Below are 22,868 nucleotides of genomic sequence, written 5' to 3' on the forward strand. Positions count from 1 at the left end.
AGCTGTGTTTATTTTCTCTCTGCAAATGTGTTTAAATAGAAAAACAAGTTGCATTGAAAACAAATGATACCATTCCTAAAGTACAGTTACACCTCTGTATTCTCTGTCCTTTATAATGCAAGCTCTTTATGATAGTGTTAGATGATCAGTCTTTACATCCCTGTGGTTATTAGCAGCAGTAATGAGATAAGACAGAAGAAGCTAAAAAATCCTATTATCCACTTACACCAGTTAGAGGGGATCTGTGGATAGACTTTGTGCCTAACATTAAATCCTCTCCTGTAAACATCTAAAATGCCAATCAAAAACCTACAGGTTCAGGTAATATATAAAGCAACAAGAATGATTGTAAGATGGCTATACCATACAGTATGTAGTTCAGGTGGCTAGCTGCATCAGCATGCGTAGGCTGCAAAGGAACAATTAATAGGTTTATTCCCTGCTGAAAAGAGAAGAAAACAAACACAATGTTTCAGCCGTGGAGCCTTCTTCAGGTGTGAGCCTTATATTGTGTGAGACCTTTTTCCTTTGTACTTTTCCAATACCATATGTATGTATAAATATATAAAAAATAGTGTTAGTAGAATATTGCTATAAAAGTATCATTAACAGTAAAATATTTTATACTCATTTTACTATTTAAAAGAATGCTGTGGTGTCTCCAAACCAGTGGTGGATTTGATGGTCAAAAGAACATGTTTGTAGTAAACAATACACTGGGTTTTTGTTCTTCTTTAATTTTCCAGTTTACACCATTTCAATGTTTTCACCTAAAACGAAATCTGAACATTTTTACAGATTACAGGTCTCTACTAGGTATCTTGGTTTTCTGTGATTTTGATTTTGTATTTTTCAGGTAATAAGCCTTACGATTAACATGGCTAATTAGTTAATAAGTATGCGTCTGATTGTACTGAATATTACTATAATTATTAGTGTCATAATTATATTTTATTTCAGCAATGTGTTTCAAAACCTTGTTATGTGCCAGCAACAAAATTAATCTGTCTACTTAGACAGGGCATAGTGCATCAGAAGTGTATTATTTGGGGGAAACACAGTTAACCAATCAAGTACATGTCAGCCCTGTAAATTCTGCCTATGGCAAAAACGTAATTGATTGTCTCCACAGAGTAAGAGAGTCACAAAGCTTTTTTTTTCACATTAAGTGCAAAAGCATTCCTGAGGTGCACGTCTTATTGGATCATGCATGAATATAGTAATTGTAGGCAATTTCATCTACTGTAGTTATTTCAAGTAAATAAAAAAGTTATGTCTTTAGTTATTAGTAAACAGCATTTAGTGAATGGTTAATTTACCAAGTAAAAGAGACATGATAGTTGTGTGGAAAATGACTGCTTAACATGCTTTGTGACTGCAAAGACAGGCTTTAATTGCTTCTGAGTTTAACGGAAGAGAAAAAAAGTTGAGACTGATGGATTTTACCAGCTTTTAACAAACTTGAGTACATGTTCTGTTTAATTTTAATCCTATTCTTTATTACAAATTAACAGTGTTTGTAAGTTTACTGAAAGTAATAACATGGGGGAAAAAGTCTGAATATGTTTACAGTATATAACAGGTGGAAGTAGGGATAGACTCATCGTAATGTTTTGTCTTATCAATGCCTTTGATTTGTGATGATTGATTTGATTTTCCTTGCCAAACTGGACCTAAAATAAATGCATTGTTTCCCAAATAGCTCAGTAAAGTTCTAAGTACCTTGCTGTCAAACAGATTGAATAACAGCTACTTTACTGAAATCCAGGGGCCGACGAATAATATCTCCTTCCATTTATTTCTTTCGTCAGCCAGATGTCCAGATGAGGTTTTGTCACAGGGATTATCATGCATTGCCACATTGACAGTCAAGCATTTGAGTTCAGACTTGCAAAGCCAAATAAAGCAGTGAGATATTGGACCATACAGCTAGTCAAGATTTGTTTAATTCCCATATTTTAAGATGCTTTCATAATCTTAAAAAGATAATTACACTATAAAGAAAACAGTTTACATGTATATTATTGTCTGATTAGCACAGATTTGTGGTAGTGAATTTTGTCTTAGTTTTACTGTTTGAGAAAATTAGATAATGGGAATCCCTTATTTTAGAGCTTTTTACATTACAACTGTACTGAAAGTGATTTTTTTTTCCATGGGCTAGAGGTTAACGCAGTATGAATGGTACATTTGTGATCAGATAGATAACAGTAAGCTCTAGTCTTGCAGAAAAAAATAATAATATTGCAGTCGTCATCTCAGTTTTTTACAACGCATACTGTAAAAATCACATGCTCTATCACAGTAAAAGTAAAAAGTAAGATTACCAGACTAGAAATGAAAACAAAGCGAACTCAACAGATAAAAAATGTATAGAAAAACATGCAATTTTAAACACATTTAATGTTTATAACATAACATCACTTTATTAGCCCTATACAATTTCTTGCATTAGGAATTTGTCTTTTCACATACCCCAGCTTGCTCTCCATGAAACACAGACACACAGACAGGGAGAGAAGCTTGGAGTCAGAGAGCAGGTCAGCCATTTATACAGCGCCCCTGGAGCAGTTAGGGTTAAGGGCCTTGCTCAGGGGCCCAACGGAGTAGGATTCCTCTGCCGGCTGCGGGATTTGAACGGGCAGCCTTCCAGCCACATTATGTTAGGATTTGCAAATATGCAGTTTGATTGAGTTACTTTTTTTTTCTTTTGGAATTGTATTCCAGTTCTGTGCGATATACTGTAACAATGAAAGGCCCTGTCACTCTTAGAGTGGAGACAAACAGATAATGAACCAGAATCAGTTGAGAGTTTGTTTTGTGGGGCCATGCAATGCCATAAACAGGGCTAAAATAAAAAAAAACAGGACAAAAAACATTAATTTAAAAAATGGACATGAAATGAAACAGGAAGGTATTGTGAGGTTTCAAAAGCATGAGGGATGTGGTACTTACTGTATATGTGCCTTAGCCAAGACTTTAGCTGTTAAGTTCTGAACAGACTAAATTGTGAAGTAGGGCATTACAACAATTAATTCATAAAAAAACAATACATCAAGATCAAGAAATCTCCACCAACGTTTTGGAGTGAACTTAAAGCAAAATATAATCATATGACAAAGTTACAGCATTGGTTTTACATTACTGATGGGAGGAACCCAATAACAGAATTTAGATGCAAAATATTGTAATCCAAGTTTTCATATCAGAATTTGAGTGTACTGAAAAGGTGTGATATAGATTTAAGAAACATTTGCATATAAAAGGTAATTCATTACCATGCCATTATAGCATTTGACCCTGTGGAACACCACATGTAATCAACTCAATCTCAGGCCTAAAACAGCAAACAGAATTAAACTATTGATCCTCAATAAGGTAAGATACAGTATAAGCTTTTATGGGCAGTGCCAGAGATGTTCAACAAATACATTAACCAAGCTAACCAGAGGTCACATTTCTCAGTTTCATATGCAACAACGAGATAACAGACAATGCATACAAATCATTAAATAGGTCTGCTATCTAAAGCATTTTAGTTCAAGTGCAACCATTTTGACCCTAAACAGGTAAGAATGCTATGCCAGGCAATACCTATTTTAACTTAAAAAATCTCAAAAGCTATTAGTTGTAATGTAACATGGCTGTTGGGCTTTTCCAACTGACAAATGGTGGAAAACCAGTATACAGTATATGATTTTTTATTGTCCTCGATGATATGGGAAAATAACTGGATCTAAAAAGTTGTCATACTGTAGCATCTGTATTAGATCAAGTACTGCTTCCATGTCTAAAGATACACTCTCTATGCTCCAGTTTATTGTGGAAACTTTTGCTGAATGCAGCTGGCTGGTAAACAGTACACCAAGGTACAGTATCTAATGTATGTATTAGGGAAATGTTGATCAGGTGCATGTTATCTTTCAAAAAAAGAAAGTGAAGAAAGAGCAAAATTAGAAAATCTAATATAAACAAAAGCCATAGGATCAGAAGTACACAAATAGAGATTAGTCAGAAGAAAAACAAATGTATTATGACAAAGGAGAGTCATGAGTTTGTCGATTAATAAATAATGTTACTGTAGATGATAAAGTACAGTACATGGATGACTGTTTCTGCCATAGACAGCCAGACTGATTATTTTATTAAAGCTGACTTCCGTAATACAGTTGACATTAATCCGTAACTTGTAGTGCAAGTTAGGTTAATAAAGAGTTTACCACACATTATTTCACATGTTATGCTATACAGTTTAAATAGCATGGCTGAACAGCTTGTCCCAGCTTGTCTTACAGCTCTCTTAGAGCACACTAGAAGATAATTAAAATTAGTCCTTAACAATCCATTTAGTATACTTATTCAAAGATTTGGCTGGTGATTTTATCCAAAGCAACTGATAGGGACTATTTATTAAGACTGGACATGTTGATACCTGTTTATAGAGCTGGGTATTTTAGAGCCCTGAGCAGAAACCACACTTCTACCAAGTATGAAAATAATGCTAAACAGAGTCAATGCCAAAATCCAGTCTGGCGCTATTGGACACACAGTCATCGCCAATGCCTGCTCTCCATCCCTACAGTAAATGCAAAGCATTTGGGATGAAAGAGATACTGCAGAGTAAACTGTAATGTGAGTGTTTGAGTTTTTTTTTATTTGCTGCTATTTATAGCAGTATCCTCTTGGCTTCAGCAAGACGTCTATAGGGATTATCATCCGTCCGTGTGGGAGTTTGTGGGATCCAGTGTTCCATTTAAAAGCTGTTTAGTAGACTTTAATAATACAACTCATTAAGTCTACCTAAGCCCTTTACCGTCTGGCACACACAGAGAAGAAAAAAAAATCCTGGGTCTGACTAATGGGTATTTATAAATCTGCTGCCTCCAAATACAGAACACCACGGGTGCTTTTTCCAGGTCTAGATGCACACAATGGCAGAACAATAGGCTGCAAAGGACACTCTTCTCAACCAGAAAAAAAGTTTACTAGTTTACATAGTCCCGTGAATATTGCATGCAGCTTAATTGTGTTTAATTTGATCCTAAGGGACTATTAATACAATTTTTGGAATACAATTTGGAAAGTATCAGATGTTACTGTGAACCTATAGGTTGAACTGAGGTTATGTTTGTTTGGTAATTGTATAAGCATTTAGCAACAATTTTAAAGATAGTTTTTTAATGGTCTCAAGTGGCTTTATAATACACTCAGAGGTTCACTAGGTTAAGTATGAGAGCATCAACACAACCGTTTCTGTACTGTAACCAGGTACATAATTCTAGAATGTGTGTTTTTTCATAGAGTACACGTACTGTAAGTAAATACTGTATGTGCGAATCAGGTTGTCTGCTTAGACCCTTGTACCTGCTTTTCAGAATCCCGTTGTTCCTCTTGATTAATGATTATGCAGATGTCGTACTGTAAGTGTGCTAAGCTGCTTTCTCAGGTTTTGCCAGATTTAAATGTGTACAGTATCTCTTGTACCCAGGGGTTTAAATCTGACAATTTAAAGCACTGAAATACATTGCAGAAAGATGTATAATACACAATACGTTAGATGTCAGGCAGACAGCTGACACTAAAATTAGAAAAAACCCTAAAGCTGTATTTTAAATAAACAACTTCCTTGAAATCTAGATTCCTTTGGGCATTCTTAAAACATGGCATTTTTTTTAAAAGATCAAATCAACAGATTAATAAAAAATGAAAAAAAGGAGACATGGTAATTAACAACAAATGGAGTTATTTTTACTCCTAAATTATCAATCATCAATTAGATCAATGTTGCTTAAACATATGCTCTAGAGCTGAACTGACTCCTCTTCTGTACAATCTTTCTCATGTTCTAATTATGAAATACTGTAGTACCATACATTAAGAATTTATTGTCGTGTGAAGAATGCATTAAAAATGCAACAAATGAGTAATGGAACCAATAACATTTGTAACATTTTAATTGCTTCTCAGTATATAGAGTGTAGAGAAAGTCTGCTAATTCTTCATCAGTTAAATTGATTCTAAATGAAAAATAATTTAATTAGAAGAATTTTGCATTCATTTACATAGATAAATACACTTTTTATGTTAAAATCTTTCCCATGTCCATGGCTCTGTTACAGTATATGTGGTTGTGAAAAAAGATCTCTGTGGTGGTGTTGTCATTTTAAATTCACGCCTATATCTCAACAGGACAAATAGGCAGATTGGCACAGTACTGGATATGAACATAGCCAATTATTATAATGAAGTGTCAAGCCAGTGATGTGAGTGATTGCCTCATGGGCATGTATCTCCAAAGATTGTAAGTACTATCTCTTATAGAAATTGGGAACTCAATTTAAACTCTAATGGCATGCATTTATGTAAAAAAAAAACAGTAGATTTTTTTTAATTCTTTCAATTAAAACCTTGAAAGACTTCGCTTTATAGAGGGCAGACAAAGCCTCATATGCTGTAAGGGACTGACATGGTAGGAGTAGATAAGATGGTAATGGCTCAATGGAGGTCATATTTTTTCTTAGATAAGTGTGCTGTCTAATAAAATGATGGGAAGTAAAAAAAAAGCCTACATTTAAATTCCACATTCATTTGTCTCTGCATTTTCACTTTAAATGTGAAAATTACAGGGGCTGTCTGTGAGTAAAATCAAGTCAGCCATGTACACTTTAGTACACACATTGTGCATGTAAACATGGTTTAGGTGTTTTAAGGTCATCTTTATATGCAGCTCATCTATGAGAGTTTTCTTTTCTTGATTCTGTTTCCTTATCTGCAATCTAAGGCAAATAGTGTGAGATTTCTTTCATCTTAATTAGCTGTGATGGCCATGCGATGATTAAGACACGGAGATTACACTGCATCTGCTGTACAAATTCTCATAAAGCAGAGTGATCTGGATGCATAGTGACCTAATTAAAAATTCATATTTCTGTTCTTTGATTTCCCCCACCAATAACCTTTTGCTTACCCTACTGTATATGACTTTCACATCTGCATAGATCTCAAAAAGTTTTAATGTCAGCATTTTAAAACAATCATCATTTTTTAGTTCTAGGATGACAATTTGAAGGGTATGTGGTCACATTTATAACTGCTTTATAACTCGATACCTAAAGTATTTAAGGTCATTTATGCTGCTATATCTGTGGTGTAAGAATGAAATACTGAAGAACTATAAAAACACATTTTCACATTTTGAGTCTGAATTTATATTTACCAGTTTATCAAATTCTGGATCAAAACTAAAACCTGTCACAATAGTAGCAGTAGCAGCAGCATGTATAATCTTCATTTTCTTGTTAAAAATTTAAATTTCTTGCAAATAAAGAGACAATTGCAGCTGTTCTCTGCTGTGCAAAAAATAGTAATTTTCACAGCACAGAAAAGTAATTTTATATATATTCGTATAGCTGGAAGATTTCTATAAACAGCACAAAAAAAGCCCTCGATTCAAATCCAAGGTCATGCCTTTTCTGTTAAAATTGCATTTAATTTAGTTTAACAACATGTTTGTTCACTGCAGATTTGACCGTTTTTCTCTGTCAGGAAACCTTTTATTTGCTCAGCACAGCAGCGGCACTTCACTGTGCACTCCAGGAAACAAGGCCAGACAGGCTTCTGAAGGTCTCAAATCTAAAGTAAAATATGTCTCATCAGAAATTCATGTATCAGCAACGTTTTAAGCATGAAACACCAAAATAATTGAACACTAAATATTGATGTAGACCTTTATGTTTTTATTTATTATTGCTAGCTCCAAATGTTTTGCAGTCTACATTGCTGTGACCTTTTGAGTCTTGAGCATAATTAATCAACAATTATTCTTTACTTCTTTCTCTGAAAGATGATGTGCATTGACTTCTGAAAACAGTTGCAGCCAATGCAATGACACTTTGAAGTTTTACAGTTTCACAATAGCTGACAATGAAAAAATCGCTGGGTGAGAAACACTGTTTAGATAGGCAGAAAACTTAGGCTTAATAATTGTGCTACTTTAGAGCACAATGGGCTGTGACTAATTTACTGGTTTTGCTGATGCAATGCTTCGTTGCAATGTGAAATCCAGCATATGCAAATGACATTTAAGTATGTATAGCCAATTGCTGGGTTAGAATGTATATTAAGCAATCCTACAAAGTGATTGTAGGCGAAATCTTTATGCTGACTAATCAAGCCTATACTGTAGGTATGGACTGCATGTCTAGCATCTGACCAGTCTGTGAAAGAAATATAATGCTCTGTATTTCTCTCATTGAGTTCCATTAGACTTCTCAGTCACCACACATATGCCATCCTCTTTAGACAAACAGATGTTGAGTTTAAAATTTCTTTTGGACAATCTCAATGAATTGGATAGAAATATTTTTCCATTTGGTTACCTCACCTTGACGGGTGTCACCTTGTTGGAGTCATCTCCATACCTCCATTCCGGTGTTGGAATATGGTATAACCACTCTCTGAACAGCTAACATGCAGATTTGTGAAAGGGATATTTTGCTTTTTATTTGGATGGCTAATCCTAATTTAGTTCTTTATTTCTCTGAGATTGACTATAAAAGACACTTTTAAAAGCAAAACAAAAAAATGATTGAGAGACAAAAGATTTAACCAAAGTATTTATGGAAAAACTATATTGTTCAAATTTCAGTTTAGCTCTGTCCTTGACAATTCCTCTCTGTTCTGCACACTGAAATTCATTGCAGCTTCCTTCTTGGCCCAAATCACTGAACATCAATCCTGTTTTATTTGAATTGCATTCATTACATTAATTACATCAAGCCCATAGATGCTGTTATGTTTGCAGAGAAATTTCTTCAGTTTTGCTGAAAAAAAAACTCAACATAAAACTCGCAAAGACACGACACCAGCAGAACACATACTGTACACAACACAGCATGCAGAGATTTATGTGCATTTTACATAGCACAGAACGAAAATAGGAAATTGCACTGCACAGTCATATTTAATTTTGAAACATTTGCTCTACTTTGAGACTACAAATTTCCTGCATTGTGCCTCTTGGGAGGTGCATATCATTATGTCTTACAAACCTTTCTATATTTATTTGTTTGCATGTTGATACTTTTTTGAGGGGGAGCTGGAGTCACAGAAAGTTACAATGGCTTTCTGTTCGAAAAGGTATGTATAGTATATACATAAGCTGGCCATGAACTGCAACATAAGCAATATGGCCTTTAAGACCCATCATTGTTGGTTCTAGTTCAAAAGTTCTCTCATTGCTGTAAGAAGACAGCAAGCCAAATAAAAAAAACATTATTCCTTTTCAAACGAAATACCTGTGCCACAAACAAATGTAATGCTGTTCAATCAGAAAAAAAACATACTCACATACTCTCTTAAAATTTGTGATTAGTGATGTTCTATGCATGTACTGTACAGTAATTGATACAAGTCTGACTGATATTTAATTGGAAAGAGCTACATGTCTTAGAGAAGGGTAGAAACAAATACACAATTAAATAAGGCACACTTTTGCTTTTCCTATCATTATTGTGAGTAACACTGTCATCAAAAAATGTCATCAGTCATCAAGGAACCACCCACAAGTGGAGAACTAACTTCTCCTCAGCTTGACATGTTTTGAAAAGAAAACAGATTAGCATTTCTATATGTACTCTACCACATCGGTTACTGTAGGTATAAAATCTGATTGAGCAGACTTCTACATCAGTTAACATACTGTAGGTCTTATGGCTTGTGTTTGTTTCAAAATCTCCAATTAAAGTGGTCTACTGATCTGTTCCTTTCTTGAACTGTATGTTCTGAAAACTAAAAAATTTGATATGTTTCCTTCAAAGTTTATAACAAAGGAGGAAAAAGCCAAAGTTATGTAAAAATGAAAATTATTAATAAAGCAAAGGAAATGCTTTTATACTGTACATATCACAGATTTGTGTTTATTATTCTCTCATTAAAAAACACCCTTTGGGAGTATAGTGATTTGCATCTTATAATGAGGTGTGTCCTTTAATCAAGGGACTTTTAATTGGATTTAATGTTGCTTGGAGCCAAAGTGTAGTCCATTTACAATGAGTAGTCTAGTATTCAAATTCTCTGCTTATGTCTATTACTTATTCATTGTTACTTGAAAAGAAATGAATGAACAACAAAACAAGTAGATTCAGGTGCCTTTTGTGAGATTTGTAACAGTGTATGTAGAATATCCTGTCTCCAAAGCTTACATATGAAAAGGAGAAAATTCAGAACCTACAAATATATCTGCTAGTGTTTTTTTTCCTGTGGCAGCAATAGATGCATCTCAGATGATAAATGATTGCCTGTTTAATTTATGACAAACCTTTTCAACTGAGTCTACTGCAGACCTGCTTGTTTTATGTTCTCATGTGCAGAAAAAAGGATATACAGTACAGTACATTAAGATCACTTCATGAAGAATAACAACACACAAGAATGAATTGCGTTCCAGGAAGTGTACAGTATATAGTATTAAGGTATAGTGAGATTTGGCTTAACCCACTTGGCAAGCTTACTGACCATAGGGCAAGGAGGTTAGGACCTCTAAAACCTTAGCCCATGGAAAGGGTGGAGAAGGGGTGCATGAGAGAGGTTTGCATGTGATATATCCAGTATATACTTGAGAAATGACATCAGGAATGATTATGCTTTAGAACAGCTGGGACAAAAGTGTCTTGGTTGACATCATCTTTCGCAAACATCAGTTAAGAACATCAGTTATGCCCCATATGGACATAAAAAGATAAATGTGAAGGTAATTAGTTATAGTATATACAGTATGTTATTAGTTATAGGTAACACACAGCAACGTGTGTTACCCTCTTTCAAACACAGTAGTATTTGTTTTTTTCAGTATTTTCTATACAGACATCAATCATGTTAAAGAAGGGGCTTCTTATAAGCAACCAATTATGCTCATCTATCCCTGAGGAGCTTTTAAAAGCTAAAGTATCATTCACAGTAGAAAATCACAGTAGAGAATGAACTGTTGAAACAAAAGCCACAAAAATGCTGGAGCTGGAAATAGGATTACCAAATGTACTGTGAATGTGAGAAAAGTCAAGACCATGAAACTCGTTTTTTTCTACTACTTTTGACGCAACATTTGCCAACTCAGCACCATAAGCAATGCAGTGAATGTGCCATCTCCTAAAGCATTTACTCAGCTGATTTATCTTTCTGGGGAGAGAAGTCACTTGTAATGAGCATGTTATATTGTGTTTTCTGTCAGACATGCCACACTGTAGCCTTTGCTTTCAAACTCTGCAGCAATTTCAGCAATTGGCTTACAGCCAGTGTATAGAAGAGATACTGTACACAAATAAAACAGTAGGACAGAAAACCTGCTACTTCTCCAGAGGTCAGCACCATTTATTAAAAAAAATAAATAAACAACGCTTTTTGCTACGGATCAGGCATTCTGGACAGAGTGAAGGCCTCCCTGGCAATATTTTCACATTCATCAGATTTCTTCCATGCATTTTTTCAAAAAAAGAAATGACTTCTTTCAATGTTCCTGAATCACTTCTTGAGAACCATTTCATTTTTGTACTTTTCTTGTGCAGACAATTCTGCCAAATTGGCTAAAAAAATAATCTTTTCAATTCTGCATTCCTACCCTACATGGATATATTCAAAATTCACTGACCCCTGTACTGAACACTGGTCTGCCAGATGACACCTACTGTACCTGTATGATCATGAGCAAAATATCTTCCGATCTTTTGCAAATAAAGAGAAAAAATTAAGAACATAGGAAATGCTATTAAGCCCATCTTGCCTGTTTGGTTGTAGGGCATTGTTCTAAGGATTTCATCCAGACATTTCTTGAAAGAAGTCGGGGTTTTGGCTACAACCACATTGTTTGTTTCATAATACCAAAGCCCCTTGTATGAGGAAAAGACATAAATCTTTTACATAAGTACTGTATATCTTGCATTGCATGGAACTTTTAATTACAGTATATGTCATATCATTTTCTTTGCCTTTTTATTGTTTATTATTCCTTACATTGTTTAGAAGATGAAAAAGATGTGTTAACATAAACACATAAGTCCTTTTCATAAGTGCAAAACCCTGCACTTGTCAACAGTAAACTTCATCCACCAAGTGTCTACTTGAGTTTTATCTAAATCTTTTTAGTTGTTACAGACAATTTGGGGGTCAAAAAACTAAAAAGTAGCTAGTATTCTGTCCCCTTTTAAGATTAATTTCTCTGGTCTGTATCTTAACTCCTTGTTAGGGTCCTTGCTTTTTTTTAGGACACAGGTTTCTTCCATGCCTTCATGTCTCTAAAATCTCAAGAGTTCTGAGTTTTCAGTGTCTATAGGAGGCAGCGTTCTCACTGAACTATAAGTGTCTGTATATAGGCATGAAATGTTGTGCGTGTATCTTAATATCTGTAAGGTGTAAGGTTTGTCATAAATTAGTATCTGTAAATATGTGTTTGTCCCATGTAAACCTGCTGCCTATTTATTACTCAATTATCAAGCTGTTACAGAGAACAAAAATCACACGCTGTGATATGCTTAGAGTTCCCTGACTATATGGCGTGAAATTATCATTAATCTTTATAATGTGCTTCCATAGCAAGCTGGTGTCAGGGTCTCAGTTTGATTCAATTTGATAACTCCTTATTTTATAATTATATCACCCCCTATTACCATCAATAAGGTGATAACAAGAATATAGAAAATAATCATGGATAGGAAAATAAAAAAATGTTAAAGGAAGATACAAAAGGAAGGATATCCTGAAGGAAAAAGGAAAATTACAGTAAGTTAAAATTCTTTCATGACACAATAACCTAAGTTATTTTAACCTATTATTTTATTATTTTTTTGAACCTAAAATTATTTTAGGTTGCCCTTTTAAGTGCAGTATTTTCAGTTTTGTTTTTATACGTTTTTTTTGCTAGCTGCATTATGCATTTGCTTTAAACATCATCTGACAGGTGTTTGACAAGTGTTGAAAAGTATCTAGATTTTTTTAATTTAATTTTGAACTTCTACAGTGTTTGTTATAAGACTTTAGTGGCTATGTTGATGCATCATTTTCAGATTTTAAACACTGGGGAATTAAGAGTGTTATATGCAAGAAATAGAATCCTAAACTACAAATATAAATGGGAGAAATTGAGCTTAAAGAAACAGCTACATACAGTAATTCACAACTCCTAGACAATGTGAGAAGCAATAAAAAGGCAAACAAAATATTAGGGTACTGTATGCAGGTAAAATTGTGTATCATTTAATTCAAAGGAAGTTATAAGAGATATGATAACTTTATTAGCCATATACAATTTCTTGCATTAGGAATTTGTGTTTTCGCATACCCCAACTTGCTCTCCATGAGACACACAGACAGGGAGAGAAGCTTGGGGTCCCAAACGAGTCTGTGGTCAGCCACAGGCTGAGTCCCCGTGTGAATGTGCTGGTTGTTAGGGGCAACACCGGGACACAAGTCTTTCCCAGCCCGGGTGTATCATTATCATTGGATAAAGTGAGTGGACAGATGCACCAAAATCAAAGGTTTCTCTGCAGTAGAAACCACACGTCTGGAAGCTACAGTATGGTGATCTGTCATCAGTTTCAATGGACTTGGTATGTCATCCATTTTTCTGACATCAGTCTTTCAGGTTCTCTTCTCCCATTTTAGCCAAGGCAGTCACATTGGGAGAAGCCAGTAGAAGTGTATCACAGATACTGTAGGTAAAAGCAACATGGAAGAAATGCAACATTGTTATCAACACCACTGAGATTATGGCACTTGACAGAAACAGAACCTGGGAAGGTACCTGACACTTTGAGATCCCAAGATAACAACCAAGTAACAAGTAAGCAATGCTAGTACCACAAGAGGGTTTCTATCTGCCCGTGACTCCACTGAGTTTTCACTGAGTAGTGGCCCCTCAACCCACTACTGCTCCATCAGCAAATACAGTAACTTCCTTGACACATCTACAGCAGTCTGCATGTTTTTACACTCCCTATTCCACTTCATGTTCTCCCTTCACCCTCTAAGCACTATAATCTCAAATTAGCCATTCACATTCCACCCCATCACAATGCCCTCATATTCAGTTCTCCTCTCACAGCCTTTCCCCTGCACCAACAACTAATCCAATATGCATTATGCCATCATCTGTCCTTTATTTATCCCGCAGTCCCATATTGTAGACCTCTGCATTTCTGCATCACGTTGAAATCTGCTGCTTGTTCTTACAAGTCCCCAACAATCCCTGCCCTTAATTTTCTCCTTAGCATTACATTGTGTGCTCCCTATATTCTTAAGCAGTGCAATGAACTAGACAGCTACAGGTATATGTCCATAAGCCTTATCTCACCATTTGCTGCAGTGCTCACGTTCCTCGGAACACAACAGATCGTTATTGTTCAAGGCTACAGTCTGCCTCCAGCAGTAGAAACATTGCATTTACTGATAGAGAACAAGATACTGAACTTTATTGTCTCTGTTGTACCTCTTTATTGCAGCAGAAGCTTGATTCCATTAAGATGTTTCTCACCACCTCCCTCCAATCTTACTGTTGTTTGAAGTGTAATCTCCTATCCCTCTTTAGACACCCAAACTATGCTGCTGTATGTACATCAACCTTCAAAGGGTGCTTTTTCAGTTTTTATCTCCACATGCCTTCCATAGCTTTACTTAACATCACTCTGGACGCTGACTGCAGGGCAGAAGGTAGGCATGGGAATCTGTTCCCAGGGCAGTGGAATCTTCTGAAGACTTCCAAGTGTTTCATGATGCTACAGCTTCTATATGTTGCAATACGTGTTACACAGGAAAATGTTTCACTGCCTCTTGATGCCTTTCACATTTACCCTGTTTTTGGATTCTTCATCAGTGTTCTTTAAAGCTGTACCCTGCTGTCACTTATTCAGAGTTCTACTTGGAGCCAAGAAAATCAGTCTTTGTTCAATTTGACAAAATGGCCATTTTTCACATGGTAACTACAGTAGATAACTTTCTCACTCCCCACATATACTGTATCTTCGAACCCATTATGAGACACTACATAAATTACTAAAATGGAATTCTTGTTTTGTGTTTTTATATCTATAAATTTGTTTTCACCTCAAGTACTGTGCATTTAAAAGGCAGAAACACCTCTGCTCTCCCAACTCTTGCCCCTTACTGTCACATATAACTCAATTTTCTGACATAATCCTACAGTAGGTGTTTTATTTTTATCGACCTTCTTCAATTTCCTCCAATATTTAACATTCACAGCCTCAGATATGACCTCTGACCTTTTTCTTCATTTATTTATATAAGATATTATTCTTATTTCCTATAATGCATCATCACCTACTGTAGATCTCAGAAAGAAGTAAAACCAACCTACTGGGGCAAAGGACATACTTTATATTCATTATTTTAAATTAGATATAGTAATCAGCCCTTGAAATCAATCTGTCTCTTTACTCCTGCTCCCAATTATAATTATCTCAAGTCAGCCATACCATTTCACCCTCTTTGAGAAAAAGAAGTCACTTACTAGTCACTTTTACTGGTTCTTCCTTCAACACATGAGCACTAAAGCTTTATTGCTGATAATTTTCAACTCATTTCTGATCACTTCTGCTTCTCCTGCTGCATAATTGGGTGTCCCGGGCCCCAAATTCAAAATCTAAGGCACTTCTCAAGCCTTTAAAGTGTTCGTCAGATCGTAAATGGCTTAAACAAGCTCATTCTAAACTCAGCAACTAAAGAATTCTGTACAAGCATTGTGGGGGTCAAACTCCCTCATTGTGGGGTTCATATAGCTTCATCCTTATAATGTTGTGTCTGATCTCTTAGCGAGTTAATTAAGCCAATAAATCAATCTAATTGAGATTACTTCTGTATCCTGTTCATTTAGGGTTTGTCTAAACTACTGAACTGGAATTTTAAGTCAAAGATCCAGGGAAAGTCATACTCTAATCCCTGCCTGTGAAGACTAAGTGGGTCTTTCCAGCTTCATACTATTTTTTATGTGTGTGAACAAAACAAATGAAGTTCCTTGTGGAAAAATAAAGTTCTTTTAAGTCTAAGTCTAGCTTCACCCAGTTCCGGGCAGCAATCATTTGTGTCACGTCCTCTACAGCTAGAGGGCGCTCCTACTCTCTCCTGTTCCTAGTTTCCCTGTGTCCTTCCGGTGTGTCTTTATGTGGGGCTATATATTTCCGGGTCATCCTTTCCTCCTGGCTCAGCATTGAGGGTCAGGATGTCTTGAGACCCGCCTAGCACCAGGTCGTCTCCTCCGCAGCCTGAGGGCATAGGTTTCTTCCCGACATCGTCTGACCTCCTGAGCCTGGGCTAACCTCCATTTTTGCCGCTACGCATAGGGTCTTTCTTGCTCTCCTGGCCATTCCACGGCATGCCTTTCTGACATCCGTGACAATTTGACTTAAGTCTTCTTATTTTCGATAAGCATTGCGACTGTAGCACAGTTGCTCTTTATCACTTCACACCCCTCCCTCACCCCACCATCGCTCTTGCAGCAGCTTCCTGTCCCTCATGTTGGAAGGAGTGGCTCTTCTGACCTTGTCCTTACCGTAAGGTTGTTGTCACTTCAGCCAAACAGCTGTAATCAACATAATCGACCTAATTCAAATTATAGTATGTCTGTGTTCTGTCATAATTATAGTTTATCTAATTATGGTGGAAATGATGGATACTTGTACTCTTGCTGTTCTTCCAACTTTTCAACTTTGCTGAGAAACCTTAAACATCTAATGTTTTGGCATGAATGTTCTATCTCCAACAAACACAACTGATAAAAATGAAGAAGAATCAGTACGCACCTTAATCATGCTGTATATTCGCTGAATTTTACATTGGTGTAAACCGGTAAGTTTTATTTTTAACCAAGTGTCACTTTGTTTCCCTTGTAATATGTACAGAAAAGCCTTCGTTTGCTCATAGGCAGTCTGGATTTGCTAAGTTCATTCATGTAGTACTTGATATTTCTCCTGCAAATGTTAGGACAGTTTCTGTTTTTGAAGGAACCTAGGACTTCAAATAACTTTGCCGGCAGTTGAAATTGTGTCACAAATGTCAGAACATTGATGGCACATTAATAAAAATCATCGACACCCTGAAAGTGTTAAAACAGAAGGAGATAATTTTTAAACTCTCTAATTAAGCAGGATTAATTTGGCAGTAGGCTAGTGGCCTCAATTATTTTACTAATGCTTGGAAAAATAAATTAAGTATAGGGCCAGACTGGTTTTTGAAAGAGTCATGCTGCTTTTGAATGTGAAAATCAAAATGTGAAGTGCGTCAAGGCAATGTGATATCCCATGCTGAGAGAAAACGGCAAACTCTGGCTTATTTGATTTGCAGTCTGGTTTTAGAAGCCTGCTGTTTTTTAAAAGTGGAATCATTAAAATGTGCATGGACATACATTTGTATATATTTTCTGACTATTTCCAATATTCTTGTGTACTGTTGCATTTTTATTGGCACGTTTTTACATAACAAATTTGTGTTAACACTTAAATATTTAACAGTAGTGTTAAAATAGTTGTACTAATATGGAAATAAAAAATATATATATAAATTATTGGATTTGAAACTGACAGCTGTTTATAATCGGCATATACACAGTATATAATATTATATTAATATTAATTTATCATTCTACTGTTCGTACATTGTTAATTGCTCTGAAGACATTTCTAATGTGATTGCAATATTCATAAGTACTGGTAATTAGTAGGGTTACACTTACAAGACTGCTCTCATTAACATGTCTGAAATAGGTCATACTTACAGCAGGGTGACCTGCCATACTTTGCCTAGTCAAAGAGTTTAAGGTGGAACCCAGGCGTAGAAGCCTATATTCTTAAGTTAACTTGATTAGGAAGGACCTTAACATTCTCTGTACCTGTGCATTTTCAGTGTGAGATGCTCATGACATAACGCTGTTATGAAATGAAATTAGCTTTAGTTTATACTGCTTTAGAGAGATGACACTATGTGCATGTTTAAACAATTTAAAGTGGCACATCATGTACTGCCCTAGATGTAAATTGATGGACCTTTTGTTAATTAACCTTTTGCAGATAACGATACGTGTCTTTTAAGTTCACAAACAGTGATGTCAACATTTTCCGTATGTGTACATCTGTGTATGCACTAGGTACTCAATAACCACGGGTTGGAATGGAAACAGATCACTGTGGAAACTCACCCCTCAGCCTCTTGGGGGAGGGGGGCTGAGGTACAGTATATGCTCCCCCAGGAGTTGTTTTTAAAGTGCATGCAAATTCTGCATTGTGTTGATGGGAAGGAGATACATACAGTATCAAACCTTTATGAGACTGGAACCAGTAGATTGTTTCCTGTCTTTTATATTTAAGACTTTATAAAAAATAACTCTCTGAAAGTGTGGACATGTTTTTTTTCCTGTTTTTCATTATAACAGATTGAGTCTACACATCAAGAACAAAAGTGTTGTTTCTCAGTGCAAAGCCAGTATTCTTTGGTTTGAGGTGTAAAAAATTAATTTTTCACACTTTCACCATATGAAACATTTAAACTACACAATTGTATTGTGTTGCTAGTGGAAGAAACAAACAATACCGTTAGTCACACCTGGAGCCCTGACCTAAATGGATCTAAATTGATCTTTACTGTCCCTGTGTCTCACTGTCGAAATCTGTAGCTGCAATCTCTCAGAAGTAAAGAATAAAATATTTAATTCAATATTTAAATATTCAATATATTAAAATATTTATTATTTATATTATTATATTATATTAAATATTTAAAATAATGAGGATGATGATGGGGGTGGGATTTTGGGTATGATTGTGTGGCAGTCACCATGAGAAATGAGAGAACACAGTCATTGTCGCTTGTTTTCACTTTAATGATTGTTTGTTTTTAATTGTGGAACCCCAGAATGCACTCACATAGAAGCTTATTTTGTTTCTGTCCACCTGTCACATTTGTATAAAATTGTCTTTTTCCAAGACTTTCATTTAAGGGGCACATCTTGTTCAAGCATTGTCAAACCCTGGTAATGAGCTTTTCTGGACACGTTCTGTATCAATCACAATATTCTTCACAAAATTATGTTTTGTGACAATGTGGTAACAGTGCTTGTGGAGGACTTTTTTAAACACCTTTTTGTATGAACTCTTGCCAGATCGACAGTGGCAGAGGGCCTCACTGCCCACACACCATCCAACAATGAAAAACACCTACATTGCCCCAAAATACAAATATGGCGTTAGTGCACTACTGTAATAATATGCAAAGGAACAAGTAATAGGTTTATTCCATGCTGAAAAAAAGAAGAAAGAGAACACAACGTTTCAACCGTGGAGCCTTCTTCAGGTGTGCTCCACAGGCGAAACGTTGTGTTCTCTTTCTTCTTTTTTTCAGCATGGAATAAACCTATTACTTGTTCCTTTGCAGCCTACGCATGCTGACGCAGCTACCCACCTGAACTGTAATAATATTATCAATATTTTTGTTTTAATAGCTGTCAATGTGTCTGTAGCTAACTACCCACAGTTAACTAGTGCAGGCAATATTTAATATTTTTCATGTCAATGCATAATCAAAATTACCTGCACAACTATTATTTGTGTGGCTTAGCACATTACTTTCAATCAAATGTGTAAATATTAATGTTACAGTATATAGTGTATTGAACACATTACAAGTGGTTACATACAATATGTTGGTTTTGGCTGACTAGCTCACCTCCAGAGAGTGACCAATACGATGTGAAGCTGGAAACTCATGTAAGGTCAGGTGGGGCAACTATGACAGTGGCATGCCGGTGAGCTAATCAATACTATTTCTCTCTTGGAATGGATCTGATCAGGATGTCTTTCAAAACGTGTCTTGAATCTTGATCTCTCTATGAAAGTTCAATCTCATACTTTTGCTTTGTAAATGATGTTCCTAAGCATTCTCACTCATTTCCACCAGAGGTTAGAGTACAGTATATCAGACTTCTTGATGGTGTTAAATTAAAGACACTGTCTTGGGTTAGACAATTTATGGATCTGTACATTTAAAGTACTGTATTTAATCTAGAATTAAATATATAATAAATATAAGTTATATAATACTATATAAATAGTATGCTATATTTATATAATATATTATGCAAAGTATTATTATTGTGGTACTTCACTTTTAGTAAGAAAATGTATGAACTGGGATACCCTACAGCAGGCAATTTTCAAAGCAGACTCCTGGTCTATGTGACCCCTCCTGCAGATTTAAAACTGATATTTCTAGAAACATTTTTTCGATTGTTACGTCCCAATGTGTGCTCTGTGTGTGTTTTTGTTGTTATGTTCCACACTGCTGACCTTTGATTGTTCTCCCTTCCCCATTGGCCCACTATTACACCACTGTTCCGTATGACATCATCATCAATTAGCCTCTCAGCCAATCAGACTGCATCTTATTCAGCATATAACATGGAGGTTTTCAGGAAGGAGAGGCCTTTCGTTTGACTTCGGTCCCGTTTGGTTTTGCTTTGCTTCATTTCACTTTGGTTATTGCTTCGTTTCGCTTTTGCTTCGGCTTTGTTGGTTTGTTGTTTTGTTTTTTGTGTGTGTATTTTTGTATAGCTTCTGCTTTGTTGTTTTGTTGGTTTCTGTTCGTTTCTTTGTACTTTCGTTTGTTTGTGGTTCTTTGTTTTGCCATTACCTTGTTCTAACGTGTTAGATGTTCAACCTTTGTGTTCTTTTGTACCCTGTTCCTGTTGATTACTCTTGTTTTCCCTTATTTGTATTCCTAGTTCACTTGTGTTTTTGTGTGAAGTTTTGTGTATAAGGTTAGTTTAGATTGTTGGGTACATTCTACACACGTAGTTGATTTTGTATTAGTAACACTAGTTCAGTACGGGTGAGTGCCGTTTGTCTTGTATGGTTTTGGGTAGTCAGTGGAGGTTAGCTAGGGTGTTGAAGATGCCGAAGACCGTGTGTTTTGGGTTTTCTTTTCTAGTCAGATTAGCTTTCCCTCACTTTCCTAGCCAGCTCCATTTTGTTTGTTATTTTCTTTTCTTTGGCACCACTCTAGTTCCTTACCACGTGTGTTATCGTGTTTTACCAGTCACTTATTCAACTTAAAATCATCACTTTTGCACCCACCTTTGTTATCACGCTTCCTAGTCCCTCACCAGAGCCCACCTGCTTCCAAAAGAATTATCCTAAATGTTACACCCCTTTACCCCTAGACACCTGGGGTCGTAACAGATCAACTGTTGTAATGCAATGTTTTTTATTGGATATAATCAATGACTGCGGACTTACTTCCTCATACAAAATGCTAGAGGTTACTTTAAAAAGATGATGGCATAATGATACACTTTCATTTCTCATTGCAGCTGAAACAGTCTTACCTAAAAGCAGGGCTGCAGAATGCAAATGGCATGTCGTTTTCATGTAGATTTATCAGTGGAGTAGGGGAGGTGGAGAAAAAGGAAGAGAGAGGTCATATATTTTAGTATTAAATTATAAGTCTAGTAGAAAATAAGTAATTTCTCAAGTAATTTACCAAGATTTTCTCATGAATACCCCTGTGCCTTGAAGCAAATAGTATCCATTTCCACTGGTGTGAAGAGCTAGAACAAACTCCACTCCATGTGAATCCTGTCAATTTTGGGGCCACTCAACACTCAATTAAAATCTAACTGAATAAACATTCAGCTGACAATAGAAGGACAGCTCACTGTACTGTAATCTATAAAACCAGAGGGACTGAGTGAAAATATGTATAAGAAATAATTAACTGTACCAGGCAGAGTGAGGCCATACTGTGAGGAGATTCAATTTCATCCAGCTAATTAAATTTTGGCCGTTTACAAATATGACAGGGCCACATCAGGTTAAAGCTGATTGTAATGAAGGTTAGCCTGGGAGATACATGATACATCATACCCAGATGTGCTTTGTTATGCTTTATTTGATATGATCCTGCCTTTTCAACATTGGGTTAAGATTCCCTTATCTATAGTATACTGCACCTTGACTTTTGTTTGCTTCAGTAGAGCAGTTAATACGATCTTCCTGATTGGGGCTCTCTGTCTCCTCTTGAACAATGCACTTTTATTAGTTAAATACTGAATCTTTTTGAGCATGATCTAAATGCACGTTTATAGTTTTGAAGGAAAATGTGGTTATCGTCTTCAAACCAGGGGACATTAACTTTTGCCAAAGTTTAACTTCTTTCTTGGTTTATCTGAGTTTGTAGCTTTTGTTTGTTATTTAACTAAGTCATATACAGTACAGCCACTGAAGAACAAGAATACGACTAAGAATAAGAATAACTCCTTTCTTTCCAAGAGATCCTAAATCACAGAACATACAGTATAGGAAGGGGTATGCTTCATCCACCACTGAAGTCAAGTTCCCAACTGAGTAATGACCGCCAGCCATTATGCTCCAACAGACCTACCACACAGCAGATCAGGTAGAGAAGTGAGAAAGTGCATGAGAGGAATTTGACTTATTAATGATCTGTGAGTCTAGTCTGCCAAATTGTTTTATCCAGAGAAAACCTCTATTTTGTGTATGCTTTACTTCTGTCCCCAGATGTGTGTTGAATTAAACTCTCAGTTGTAATGATCCCAAATTTTTAGTTTCATTATATTATTTAAAAAGACAACTTGGCTTCAGATGTGGTCTTTTGAATGCTGTCTTCCAGCCTCTGCTCACCTCTTGCGATGCACACAAAAACAAGATGGGTTCATGATCTGTGAGTTGAATGTCTAGTCAAATCTGTTTTATTGCTTTCTTTCTGTATATTTTTTCCCCCTGCATATCAGACCTCCAGTGCTCAGGAGAATCAAATTCAATCTGAAACAGTTTTGCATGATTTTTTCGAAGGACCTGTTC

The 22,868-nt window shown here is 35.9% G+C and overlaps 1 protein-coding gene across 2 annotated transcripts in view; it reads left to right on the forward strand.

The window, feature by feature from the left end:
- Positions 1 to 22,868, forward strand: part of LOC148837292 (EGF-like repeat and discoidin I-like domain-containing protein 3) — a 253,166-nt gene that overhangs the window by 95,339 nt on the left and 134,959 nt on the right. The gene's annotated exons all lie outside the window — the stretch shown is intronic.

This window comes from Atractosteus spatula, chromosome 3 (genome assembly GCF_055471065.1).
Source record: "Atractosteus spatula isolate fAtrSpa1 chromosome 3, fAtrSpa1.hap1, whole genome shotgun sequence".
In the NCBI taxonomy this organism is placed as follows: Eukaryota; Metazoa; Chordata; class Actinopteri; order Semionotiformes; family Lepisosteidae; genus Atractosteus; species Atractosteus spatula.